The 13,892-nt window shown below is 41.5% G+C and overlaps 1 long non-coding RNA gene across 1 annotated transcript; it reads right to left on the bottom strand.

The window, feature by feature from the left end:
* Window positions 1-2,910: 2,910 nt before the first annotated feature.
* On the bottom strand, window positions 2,911-13,618 carry LOC146442033 (uncharacterized). Its single transcript, XR_014849553.1, has 2 exons — window positions 13,443-13,618; window positions 2,911-5,307 (listed from the first exon to the last, which is right to left on the bottom strand). It is a non-coding gene; the product is annotated as an uncharacterized LOC146442033 (long non-coding RNA).
* Between the last annotated feature and the right edge of the window lie 274 nt (window positions 13,619-13,892).

The raw sequence follows: 13,892 nt of genomic DNA, 5'->3' as shown, positions 1-13,892 counted from the left end.
AGGGCAAGTTGAACAAAAGTCAGAAATAGGTTATCCTATCTTCTTGTACTGTTGTCACCTTTAGAATGGGAAGGAGCGTGACTTTGGAAGTGGGAACCTTTCCATAAGTGACCCCAGCACAAGGAAAACATTGACATACTGGAGTGAATCCAGAGGAAGCCACCGTGGTGATCAGGAACTGGAATAAAGGACTAAGGTGGAGGACTGGGAATGCTGGATCTGGTTAATCTCAAGGAGTTTCTTCCACAGTCTGCAACTGCAGAGTGGATGTTTATAGGGAAGACAGAGCTCAAATCTTTCTGGAGGCATGCATGAAGGACAAGAGACAACAGACACAAGCTGAAATAAGGAAAGTCCTGATTACATATTATGGAAAAAATAATCACCAGGGGAAAGTTGAAAACACTGAAACAGGAGCTGAAAGAGACTGTGGGATTTCAATATTTAAAAATATTCAAAAGTCAACAGGATAGCCCTGAAGAGCCCTTTCTAAGTTGTACCAGCTTTGCCTGTGGGCATAGGATAGATCAGAAAACCTGCAGAGATCCCTTCCAATCTAGGCTAGTCTGTGACTCAGTTTCACACAAAATCCCCTACATGTGGGATAGAAAGAAAGCCCAGCAGATCATGGTTGTTTGGCTCCCAGTTGTGAAAGGGAGTAAGAGTTGGTTACTTCCTCTTACACAGCTCGTGCTACAGTAAATTGTGCTATTTTAAACTGAGGTTTCACATTCTGATTTTACATGTACAGAAAAAACAAAAGTGAACGTCATTCGTATCTGAGTTTCCTGTAGAGGTTTATTTAAGAGGGAGAAAAAAAACTCCCAAGCAAATCATAAATGGTAATCCACTAATCACTTTTCTGAAATTATTTAGATTATATTATTGAGAGCACAACTTTTAAGCAAAGACAAGAAGGATTGTATTGGTTTTGCCAAAGCAAAACTAACCGGCTAAAGCTTGGACTCTGCAGAGCAAGGCCTCAGATAAATGAAGGAAAATACATAGTTTTCCTTTTTTATATTTTTTTGTAATGTGTAGCATTCAGAATAAGTCTCTGTGAGCTTCAATATGTGACTTTACATTTTAATGCTTTTCCTCCACCAGATGGTTTAGATAAAAACCTATTAGTTTCATTCGTGCAAATAGTTTCATACAAAAAATGTCTATTTTTAACATTTTTGCCTCAAGGCTTGGATTTAGCTTTTCTTTTTAGAAGTGGAGAAGTTTTCATTGGTGTCTAATGTTTTAATCCTCACCACTCTTACTATTAAATAAGATTCATATCAGAATGTGGTTGATGAGTCCTCTAAAAGAATTTATGCCTAAAAAAGTGTATTAAAATTACTTCACAATTCGATTTATGCATCTATTCATACAACCTTTATGTGTTTGCAATTTTCCATGAGCTTAGATATGATTATTTCAATCTCTGCAAAATTAGTGTATATGTTCTGTCAAACATAATGATGCACTTAATCTTCCTTTTTTTTTTAATTTTTTTTTTTTTATTATTCTTGATGTCACTATTTGATGAACACATTCAGTGTGCAAAAAATGGAGGGGTTTCAGTACTGGAAACTAATTGCCATTACACAGAAAATCCATGCCAGTTTCTGGAGATAGGAAATTCCCCCTAGCATTGAAATTACTGTGGGTCTGCTTTGTGCATGCTGAGGGGAGGTTAGGAGGGCATACCTGAGCAATTTTAAGAGTGTGATGCCTTCCTATATAATTCAAAGAGATCTTTTGGGACCCAGTGAAGCAGAACATGGGAAACGACAGAATCTCTTCATGAACATCACCATCATGGCTGGTCCAGACCAGACACTAAATGCCCTTTTCTCTCATTTCAGCAGGGCTCTCCAGGTGCTCAGAGGTGTCCAGCACCCAGCCCATTGGCCATGCAGAACAGTAGGACCTAGCCACACTCTTAGGAATCTGATCATACTGGGCTGCCTTTGCAGCCAGAGGGGAAGGACCAGTACCTCCATAGTCCAAACTATTTGGGAAAAAAATCCTCTCTACTTTGCCTAATTCTCTAAAACACATGGAGATCTTAAATATCTATGTGTACACTGGGAAATAATTTTGCCTAGTAGGAGCTGATCAGCTGGTTGAGGAAATGCAGGGGACAGAAGCTCTGAGAGCTCCACTGCATGAAGTTCAGACATTTCACATAGGACTAACTTTATTGTCTTCCCCTGCACTGCACCTCATCACCTGTAACTCAGCAATCCAGACAACAGCAATTAGGTGGCTGAACTCACATTTAAACCCTGACAGGTATTTAGCAACCTAAATGCCCTAACTGTTAACACAGAGATTTAAAAGAAACAAATAACCCTTACATGTGTTTTCCTGGATTGGGCAGTTCAGGTACTGTGTCAGAAAAATATTGACAGGTAGCTCTGGGAAGAAGGAGGTAAGGGAGTCAAAAGCAAGAAAAAAATTAGTAAAAGTAAGGATGTAAAATCCCCATTTGTCTTCAAGGTGTGGGTTGGTGTAGTATCACATTCTGTTGGACAGTCAGAGGACCTGAGCATATGTAAATAGAAACCACTCAGAAGAACAAAACTCTCCATGCAATAAAGGGATTTCCAGTTCTGAGTATATTGCTTGCAGGGTTTACACCACAGGAGCAATACATTGACAGACTGTGACTTCATATATACATCACTGGGTTATTACAGCTCTTAGGATGTTCAGGAGGCTGTAATTAGTGAGCATCAGGGTGTGTAAGCCCCCTGCATGGTGCTGCCAAGGCTAATCCATGTCAGTGCCTACAGGCAATGGTGGAAAATAAAACATTTCAATGAACAGCACCAGGAAAATCTAAGCCAGACCAAGATAGCCACAAACCCCTGTAATATGAAACAAATGCAAACAAAATAATCCATGGGCCAGGAATAGCTGCTGATATGAGACTTATTTTTATGGTGTGACTCCTGAATCAAGACAAAAAGCTAGATAGGAAAATGGTAAATGGGAATATTGTGGTGTTTGTTTTATTTCCTCACAAAATAATGCAAACAGACATAAGTATATCACTTATACTGGGAGCTGGATGAGACATCTCCACCCCACAGAGATTTTTACACCAGGAGTAGGTAACTGTCCTATCTGATGCTCCTCAATGGACTGTAAGATGTGGATCCGTTTGCCAAGGTCAAAAGTTAGTGAACTCCTTTTGTCATTGATGACCCTCAGCTTTCCATTTGACAGTAGGTATAGGTTTCAGGTTTTTATTTCCTTTTGGGTCAGTCTATCCTTTCCTTGGCAGCCCAGCTCCACAATAATGCCTTGGCCCCAAAGCCTGCCCTCCCAGACACCAGCCCCAGGAGTACAGCAGGCACTTAAAGATGTCTCTCACAGGCTGGCAAGGAGTCTAATAATTGCATTTTGGGGGATTTCCACACCCAAAATGCTGCATCAGCATGCCAACACAGCAGCAGGTGGATAGGCAAAGCTACTGAATTTCATCTTCATTTATCATTCTCCTCCAGCATTTTTCTGATCTTATCACCACTCCTCTCTCTGTGCTTTGAAGTCAGCTGGGTCATCAGCCTTTGAAGCTGGGTCATCAGCCATTGCCAACTATTTCAGTCACACATGAAAAATTAACTACTGTGTGCCATGTAAAACTGAGGTGGGCTAAGAACCATCTCCATGGCCTGTACTGTATGGAATTGAATTCCAATTGTATGGAAGTTTTTCAGCACATTCCTTTGGGTGAGCAGACCTTCCCTTCCCCCTATGGTCCAAGGAAGGGAGCTCCCATCAGAGCAGCAAATAATCATTACTGTGATTTTGTCATAACTAATATTTGTACCAGGGAAACAGATTCTAAAAGAATAATGTGTATTCAGGCAGAGAAAACAGACCAAAACCATGACGTGTGTGTCCTCAAAAGAGCTATGAGTTGAATTACAATTAACCATTCAAGAATAAGCTGCATGTAAAGAAACAGGCAGTTCAACTCTCTAAACACTGGGCTCATGGTGCATATTTGCAAACAGGAAAAAAATATAACTCATCTTATGAACAATGTGTTGTAACTGATTTGCCTGCATTGGTTATTTTCCAAATGGTTCCTTTTGTCACATATGGGAAAAGGAATTGATCTTGATATTTTCATACGCTTTCCAAAATGAATCAGGTGTTCTCTTGAGAGACACATGCAAGTCAAGAAGCCTAAGAAGGTGTTCCTCAAGTAAGACCTCATTCTCTATCATCAAGATTAAAGGGACTTTTGTCATTGTTTTCAATGCAACAGAATAAAAAAGTAGAAAATCAATACAGACTGCAGAAATATATGAGTGAAGCCAAGCACAGAATGGAGTTGAATAAACGCCTTAATTCCATGCTACGCTGTTTTTCAAAAGGGACAGATAAAAAAGGTAAAGGCACAGAAGCAAACACTTAAAATGAATGAAGCTGTGTTTCAAGAGAGAGCTGAAATTCCCTATTGTCCTCAAAACAGTCTTCCCTTCCTTGTCCTCAGACAAGCCAGAGATTTAATTTGCCTCACACAAAGGAAGAGGTCCCGAAGGAATAAGAATCCAATTTGCAATATGACATGTGGATGCTCCACCTCCTTTGGGCCATGCAGACAATCTGCCTGTCTCCAGAGGACACTACTGCAGAAAGATCTCCATGGGCATTTTAAAAATTACACCCTGTGATGACTTCTGGATTATGAGCAAGTTTGGCCTGAACAGTGATAAAAAAAACAGGTAGAAAAAATCTGTATTACACTTCAACATATCTTTGGGATTTAAAAGGTATAACAGCACTGCCAAATAACTTATTTCACCTGTTCAGTCTTGGACCCTGATATCTGTGTTGCTTAAGTGGTAGTTCACTTGAAGGTTCTGTCTTGGAATCAAAGAATCATTGAATAGTTTGTATTTTAAAAGTCATTTAGTCCAAATCCCCTGCAAAGGGCAGGGACAGTTTTTGCTAGATCAGGTTCCTCAGGACCCCATATAGCCTGACCTCAAATGCTTCCAGGGATTGGGTGTCCAACAAATTCCTCATCCATCAAACAGTCCCTCCATCAAATCCATGTCTGTCCAGTTTAGAGAGAAGAATGTTGTGGGGGACTGTGTCAAAGGCCTCACAGAAGTCCAGGTAGATGATATCTGTAGGCCTTCCCTTGTCCACTGCTATAGTCACTCCATCACAGAAGGCCACTAGGTTGGTCAGGCAGGACATGTCCTTGCTGAAATCCAGAAGTTCCTCTTCACTCCAGGCATGAGTATGGTTTTAAGCCCACTTCCCTATGGAAACCTCTTAGTTTTGTCCCTGAGGAGGAACAAGAGAACACAGCTCCATCACTATCTGCTCAATGACCATCACCCCAAAGGAGCCTGGTCCCACTCCCACACAGAGCCAATCTTTCCTGCCATATCATCCAACAGGGTATAAAATCCTCATCTCTTCGTGCAAACTGATCTGTGTGCTGTGGCTCTGGGATAGGATGGGAGCACTGGTGTCCCTGGCACCAGGGCTGTGAGGTTCAGATGGAGCCAGGCTGCCTGAGGGTACTGGGAGGGGGCTGGACTGGGTGGGGGGGAGTTGCACCACACCAAACTTAGGTCCAGGGTGGCTCCTTGTGGTGTGTGCCTTCAGCCACAGCACAGCTATAGACACATCCATCCCTTGCACCTTTCGTGTGCCTCACACAGGGGCTCACAGGACTAAAGGGTCCTGCAGACACACTGGCTAGCACCATGAGACTGCTAAAACTATTCTTGCTCATCCAGCTGTGCTTAGGTCCCTGCCTCTTCTGTAGTTGTATGTAGATGTGAGGGGAAAGGAGTTTTAGTTTCAATTTTGAGTTTGCAAGCTATCTCTCTGAGAGAGTAAAAATAATTTTGTAAATGCAATAGCTTTTTTAATGTACGTTGTGCCAAATATAGCGTGCAAGCTAAAACAAACTCCAGATGGAATAAAATAAAGCAGATAATGGGAGAGCATAATAGACCACAGCGAGGCTAAGTATTTGATAGTTTCCCTCTACTAAGTATTATTATCAGTAGCACTATATTCAGCCATGTGAATTATTATCCCGAGTCATGCTTCATCTTATAATATGAAAAAGGCCATGTCTGAAAACTCTGATCAACATAAATTATGCAGCTTATAAGTAATTTCGAATTTACGTTTTGTTTCATTTTGTGTCTCATGGCTATATTGATAGCTCAATCCCAAAGCACTGAAAAGTCTGCTATATACCAGCCAGAAATGCATCAATTCTGCAAACAGCAAATGGAGTCAGCTGGGCAGGATGCACAGACAGATCTGGAGCTGATTGGGAGGTGAAGAGGTTTGCTACTAAGTCAGATTCCTGTCATTACCCATAGATGTTTGAATAAAAGCAGGAGAGCTCTTACTCTGGGGACGGAGAAAGTTATCTGCCAAGACAGGCATGGATGGAACGGTCTGAGAAGACACTTGTGAGCAGTGACTGTTGCTCACTTTTGGGGGTAAACCCAGTGGTGCAGTTGTTGCTGTCAGCTGAGTACCACAGGACATACAATCCTGAGTGACACTCCAGATGGTGGGGCTCTTTTCAGCCTCTATGCCTAGGTCAGGTGGCATTACCACAGGCCTTTTTCTATCTCCAAGCCTTGGAGACCTAGCCCAAAGTCTAAGAGCACTCTTTTCCAATACAGACTGAGAGAGAGAAGCAGCTGCACAGTGTCCCACTGTCACAGAGCAAGACATTACCATAATAGCAGCCAGATGGCCAGGCTTTGCCTTTATTATTGGAATTACTACTCATATCACAGGAGTGCTGAGATTTCCCAGCCAAAATTGGCACTTGACAGGCACATGATAAAATGCATCCTTCACCTACAGAGGTCCCCATCTAAAACATCAGGACAGATAAAAAGGAAGAAAGAAGGAGGTAGACAGAAAAGTTAATGGTTGACCAGTGGTCCTAAGAAGAGCAGTGGCAGAGCTGGAGAGCTGGCAGGTGCCACGCTGGCCCCTGGCCACCCCGATCACCCCACTGCGAGGTGGGGTGCAAGGGCTCACAGCTTCCCAGCCTGCCTGAGACCTGCACAGGCCCAGGCAGTGTAAAAGCTCCCAAACAATTCCTAGGCATGTGCTGGGATTACTCCTGCTGTGCCATAGCAAATACTAGTGTGGCAATACCAGAGGGCAAAGTTAAACATGTTAAAGACAGATTGTTCCTGGAAACCATCCTATCCTGGCCACCCCTGGATTAAAAATGATGACAAATAAGTTTTTCCACCACCTCCTTGCTATGTTACTGATACAAACTGATAGATTTTATCTTTGCCCACTCCCATTAGGGGAAAAATATCTCAATAGTTAGTAAGTGTGTAGAGAAAGATCCACCATCAGATAGCACATGTGCACTGGCTTTGTTTATTGTAAACCCACAAGGAGTCAAATGCCCTTTTGTTTTTAATTTTGCTGAGATCAGAAAAAATAGTTTAACAGAAACAACACAAACTTATCCGCAAAGGTAAAAAAGCCCTGAGGTGAAAGATAACCATATGGGGGATTATCAAGGTAGGTCACATTCTTCTCTAAAGTTGAGTAAATTTCTAGAACTGATAAAATCTTGCAGCCACACTTCATTTGATATGAGAAAGCATCTGTGGGAAGGAAGCATCTGTTCATTATCACTCATGGGTTTAATTGCATGGTTCTTATCACCCAGTGGTGTTTTCATACTTACTGTATGTCCAACTTCAAAGAGAGAGAATATTGAAGCATTAAGTGACTTGTTTCAAAATGGAAGGTAGTTCCAAATAACCTAGTTTTCTTCTGAGAAAAGGGAAAAGAGCAAAATCTGGGGAGTGGTGTCTCCTATAGGAGTTAAACTGATACCTTGGAGAATAACAGTTTTGAAAGACCATCCAGCTCCAATGAATTAGCTATTACTCTGCCTAGCACTCACTGGAGCTGGTGTGATTCCGTTTTCCCCAGAGGAAGATTTATCCTTTTGCCTTACCTAAAAATAAAATAAATAAGCCAACCAAAACACTTTTATATTTCTTTTGAAAAAGCAACTTGAAGCTCAGAAACGAAAGGGAATTCACGGTGAGAGGAAAAAAGCAGTAGGAATACAGAAAAGAAATATGAAAGGAGAACAAATTGATACAAGGGGTGATGATATTAGAGAGATTTTGTCCATGCTTTCTTGCAGTGATGCCCTCAGTGCCTGTCACCCCACCCATCAGGCTCTGCTCCCAGACTCAGGTCTGTGGTTTGAGTTCTAGTTTCTGCTCAAAGCCTCCAACATCAGAAAATGAAAAAAAGGCTCACCAAATTCCTTTCAAATCACTTTTCCTACTTTCCCATGAAAAAAGAAATAATCATTGCAGGGGTGAAATAGTCCTCTCAGTGTGAGTTTAATTAATTGAAGCAAGATAGTCCCCAGGAACCGAGTCATAATTCCCATCAAAAACACTGTAGTAAGTAACCCCATAGCTATAGATGAGGGATTTTTTTCATTACTGTTTCAATCTCAACTCTTCAGAAATCCTTTTTGTATTTCAGCCATGACTCAGCTGATTTGGGTACTTTAATTCCTCCTTTCTTCCTTCTTGCTTTCCATATTGTTCTGTATTCTCTAACAATAAGGACATGAAATTCACGCTGTGAAAGATGAGAGGTAATCTCTGATAGCTACTTGAAAGCTCAAATTCAAAATAATCTTGTGACACAAAGGGCTGCTTTTCCTTGTTCTGTAGATTTATACTCAATACTGGTCACATGCCAAGGAGTTTACCAAGATGTTTATTTCCCCACATATGGCCATCTCAGTGTGCCAGTCTATTGAAATACACTCAAGAGTAGCCATCCACTGCAATTACTTGACATATTACATTAAAAAAACTAAGCAGACACATTACGATGAAATCTGAGGTTTTCTTCTCCCTAATGCTCTAAGAAGCTTAAGTTCCCAAAACTGTTTGTTTATTCAAAACCTTGTTATCACAGACACTGAGATTTAGGTGGTTCAATCGCCTTTTTTTTTTTTTTTTTTTTTTTAATTGCCTGTGGGAGAGGCAGTAAGACTGTTAGTTTTGAATATTCAGGTCCTCTTGGCTTGCAACCCCTCTGGCCCACTGGTGCCTTTCCTGCACTCAGAGTCCTGTTGTTCCTGTCTGGTCCCAGAGGTGCTTTTTTTGCTCCCCTGCAGGAAAGCACTGCCTCTGGCTCCCCACCTCCCTTTCAGCCTCTGTCACAGACAGCAAGCTGGGCACAGTACACTCAAGCTGGTCTGGGGAACTTTTTGTCCTCTTTCCTTTACAGGATTGGTCCACACCCAAGCTTGCCTTGTTGATCTGTTTTTAAGCTGCCCTGGCTGAAATTACTGCAAATCCTTTAGATTTTGAACCTGAGGAAGAAATTCTCTAATATTTACTGATTATCCACTGTACTCAACACTTTCTTGTTCAGATACTGCATTTATTTTTCTCTGTCCTTTGAGTAAAACAGGACTAAGTGTCCTGCATATACTGGCTCTGACTCTACCATAGAGCCCTATGACTGGAGCTGCGCCTGCTCCCCTCCCAGACCTTGCTTCTGCCAACCAAAATTATTTGCTCCAGGAACTAACAGAGTTAAGTATCCTTGAGGATACAGCAAACTCTTCTTTCACCTGGTGGCCCTGACACCAGCAGTACTTTTGAGCTCACAATTAATCTAAGTTCCCCAAATTAGGACTATCAGATGTTGTGCTCACTGACTTCCTCATATTTCCTGTGTCAGTGAATGAGACCTCCACCACTCAGAGAGCTTTGTCACAACACAGTTCTTGCTCACATTTCTCAGTTCCCGAAGAAAGAGGGCAAAAGTTGTGCTTGGGAAACTTTTCCTGTACTTTCCTTCAAAGGGCAAAGTCCAATTATCACCAACTGATGGTCACCCAAATAGTGGACATAATTTATATAAGGGACTGTGCAGTCTGGCAGGCAGCGTCTTCATTCCATCTGAAAACCTGTCTCCTGGCAGAGTAAAGAAGACTTTCACTCCCCATTGCTAATGCTTTGGAGGTTAAATCCACAGATCTACCACATAAATCTGTTTCTTTACGCTCTTCCAAAATGTAACGCAAGTGAAAAACCACTCGCCACCCCCAACAGCTACTTATAAATACTTACTGGGGGCACAGGGAAGCAGTTCTCCTTCTGACATTTAAAGCCACTTTCAGCACTGGGAAAGCACAGCGGGGGTGTAGCTATTATACAGTCAAGGTACCAATGCACCCTCTCCTAAGGTATTAATAACTATATTCTTCTGTATTAAAATAATGGTAAAAACTATCAAATCAAATCATAAAGGTAAACATAGAGCTAATCAGAAAGGAGATTTAGGAGTTACAGTATAATTCCCCCAAAGCCCCCAGCCTAATTAGTGAAGAAGATAAACCGGTTGACAGATTGCACAGCTAGAAAAACATAAAGCAAAGAAGGTTATAATATTTATTATTACTGTATAAGACAGTGATTAGACCCCCAACCTATGTACAGATCTAATCACCATCCTCTGGAAAGGATAATAGCCAGCCCTGTGAGTCTAGTTTGACAAATTAATCCAAGCCTGATCCAAATAAAGGGATTTGTAGTTTTCAATGAAAAATTAACTCCCTGGCTGTGCAGCAGGAACATAGCCACATGCACTAATGGCTTTGCTACCGAGAGACAGTGGTGCACCATGTCTGTGCTCAAGGCTCTGTCACACAGCACAAGGGTTGGTGTCGCAGCAAGGACAAAGAATTAATGTAAAAATTTGTGTGTTTGTGAAACATTAGTCATCATAGGACAGGAAACCTAATACAGGATGTAGACAGTAATCTACAAAGTGTGGGTTGGCAAAGCTGGTTATTATCCATTCCATGGCCTTCTTGAATGACATCTATATGTTCCTGAAAGGTTACAGTAAGGAAACTTCTCATGCTGAGTATCCCATCCATAGTGTAGAAAAAAATCACACAAAACGGATTTCATTACATATTTTTACTGTGATGTGACAATCTGACAGCAGCATGAGAAAGAAGCAATGTGAGTAGTAGGTGAGATGTCATGTGGACACCTACGCTTTGTCCATAAAAACGAAGAGTGTATGGAAGTTGAAGAACTTAGGAAGATTCAAAAAACTGCTGGAACAAAAAGCAGAATTGGAGTAAAGTATCTACCCAGGTAAAAAACAGCGAGGAAAAGGAAGGGCTGATTTTTTTCCATGTAATGAAGTAGGTTTGTTGGTTTCTGTTCTACAAGAGCTCTAAAGATTTCAAGTGCTTCCATATATTTGAGGAAATGTCATGGCCATTTATTTCAGTGCTGTGGTCAGCATGGCATTCCCTTGCAGAATATTAACAAATGTTGTCCATATTATAGCCTTTCTTCACCTGAACAGTACAAAAACTACATGCTGATATATCAAGCAAGCACAATTTCTGCTACAGTGCTTTTAATGAGATGTAGAGGAAGACTGAGACTACAAAGCTCAGCAGTTTGCCAAAGTAAGTTCCTACTTTTTATGTGTCTAGACTCCTGAAATGAAAGCCTTCACATGGAGTTAGGCACTAAGCACTCAGTGTGATCACAGGGCAAGCTTGGTGTCTCAGAACAGCTTCCACAGCACTCAGCAACCTGAGAGAGTTCAGGCAGTTACTGGGAGAAGCCGAGGACAGAGGTACATCTACCCATCTCCTGCCCCATGGCACATGGTTCTGTGCTGCCAGGAGACACTCACTGGCTTCCCCGGGTTCTCTCCAAACAGCTTTCTAAAAGCATTCAGGAGGGACTAATTCCTCTTCTCAGGTGACAGCAGCAGCAACAACCTTCTGTTCAGAGAGCAGAAAACCTGAGCTCATTTTCTGCTGTTTCCAAAGAGGACACCAACCTGTTGCTGCACAATGTCCCAAACACAGGACTGAAAGATTTCCCTCAGTAGAAGAAGTGGAGATGATGACCCTGAAGGAAAGCTCTAAGAAATATTTGTGTAAAGTATGCAGGTACCTGAGGGATTAGACAGCATTATCACAATATCTGACAGCTGCACTTAACTTGGAAATTAGGCCGGACTGGGGATCTAACCCAATTTTCTATCTACATCTAATCTTCCTTTCCAAATTGCGCAAAATTCAGTGTAATCTTCCCTTTTGATTTTCAGTCTGAATGCTTTTTACAGTTTTGGCCAAAGAACAGATCTTTCCAAGAGATCCCTTTCCAACCTTCTGAGATTAAAGCCTTTACTAAAGCAATGAGGTATGTTTGCCATCCTTTGTGCCTGTATCTGAGTAATTTAGAGAAGCAACATTATGTTATTGTCTAGTGTCTTTTGAACAGCTGGGCTTTACAACAGTACAGACAAATAGCTGAGGAGAATGCAGGCTTTTATAATACTATGAACACAATATTCAGAGAACAGAAATTACAAAAAAATCTCCTTTTATTCCAACAGCTAAGTGTTTCCCTGAAATTCATATTTGATACTACTGGATAAATAGCAGCAAGTTTTTAATCTACATGCCCAAAACACTATTATGCATGTGCTGTACAAAGATTATGTGTGGTGATAACCAGATCCAGACACTGAAAGAAGAAAATAAACTCTCATAAAACACTTTCTGGAACTAGTAAATGAGGAAAAATACAGTGGAAGTATAAAGATAAAAGTGAAGAAGATTTACAAGCAGGGAGTTTTTTACCCAGAAAGGTTTTGTCCACAGACTCTATATCCTCTCCCAAGCTATGGTTAGGTTAGGGAAAAGTTAACAGGAGAAGTGCTTTTGAGTCACTGAGTCTAGCAAGGGGACCTAAGGCACATTGGTGCACTCAGATAGATATGAAGTGTTGTGTGTAAGGCTATTTTGCTGTTAGACTGTGCAAATAAGGCTGTGTCTGGTGCTACCAACCAAATGGACCTTAAACATGCTATCCATAGTCCTGCTAAAGAATTACACCAAGGAAAGTCACACAGTCTGGTTTAACTAGAGTGAAAGATTCTGTAGGGAGAAGACACCATTGTGATCACCTACCCTGCTTTCCTGCCTGTGCGCTACAAGCCTGTTTGATCTATGCTCCAATGCAGGTGCAGGCACAGTCCTGAGTGCTGAGCCATGAGCAGATGGCATAGGAGATGACTCCAGTACTAATTGCCTATCCCAATCCAATAGAACAGCTCCTGGCTCTAAGAGGCTCTCTGTGTGCAGGAGAAGGTACTGAAATGGCTGGTTTCCATCTCCTGCCAAACAGTGAAATAATTGGAAAAATCTTGGGGTATGATTTGACTCAGAGATCAGCATTCAGATATTGACCATTGGGCTTCACACAGCTGGCTCCTGACTGTAATGAAAAACACTTTAAAGAGCATGTGATCTCAACTTAGATATTTCCAAATGACTTCACCATGGATTTTGGTAAACAATTAAAGTCTTCAGCTACCACAGAGTGTGTGTGTATCCTCAACTTCTCAATGCTGGATCTTTCCATGCATCCACATTCAGACCAAAAAACCTATTTTCCTCCTGCAGCCAGCTGAAGACTGTGACCAAAGGCATCCTCCTAACTGCTCCTTGTTGAGCTAAACAGACAGAGCCCTTGCATTCCCTCTCTCTCTCTCCAAGGTATGTTTACTTGTCCTGTATCTGTCATGACTGTTCCCTGAATGCTCTCCAAATTGCAAACATTTTCCTCAGGCCGCAGAGAAAACATTAACACAGCATTGCAGTAACAGTCAGATTGATGCCAAATGAAGAGGGAATATATTTTTCCAGCTCTTAAGATCACTCTGTTTACAGTCCAAGGATCACATCAGCACTGCAGCCCACTGCCATACAATAAGCGCTTTTACTGAGCTGAGCTATTTCTTCGCTACTTGGTGATTCCATTTGC

This window comes from Lichenostomus cassidix, chromosome 2 (assembly GCF_008360975.1).
Source record: "Lichenostomus cassidix isolate B80296 chromosome 2, HeHo_3.0, whole genome shotgun sequence".
Classification (NCBI taxonomy): Eukaryota; Metazoa; Chordata; class Aves; order Passeriformes; family Meliphagidae; genus Lichenostomus; species Lichenostomus cassidix.
Note: the sequence above shows the minus strand (reverse complement) of the source record. Positions and strands in the feature narration are given on the sequence as shown.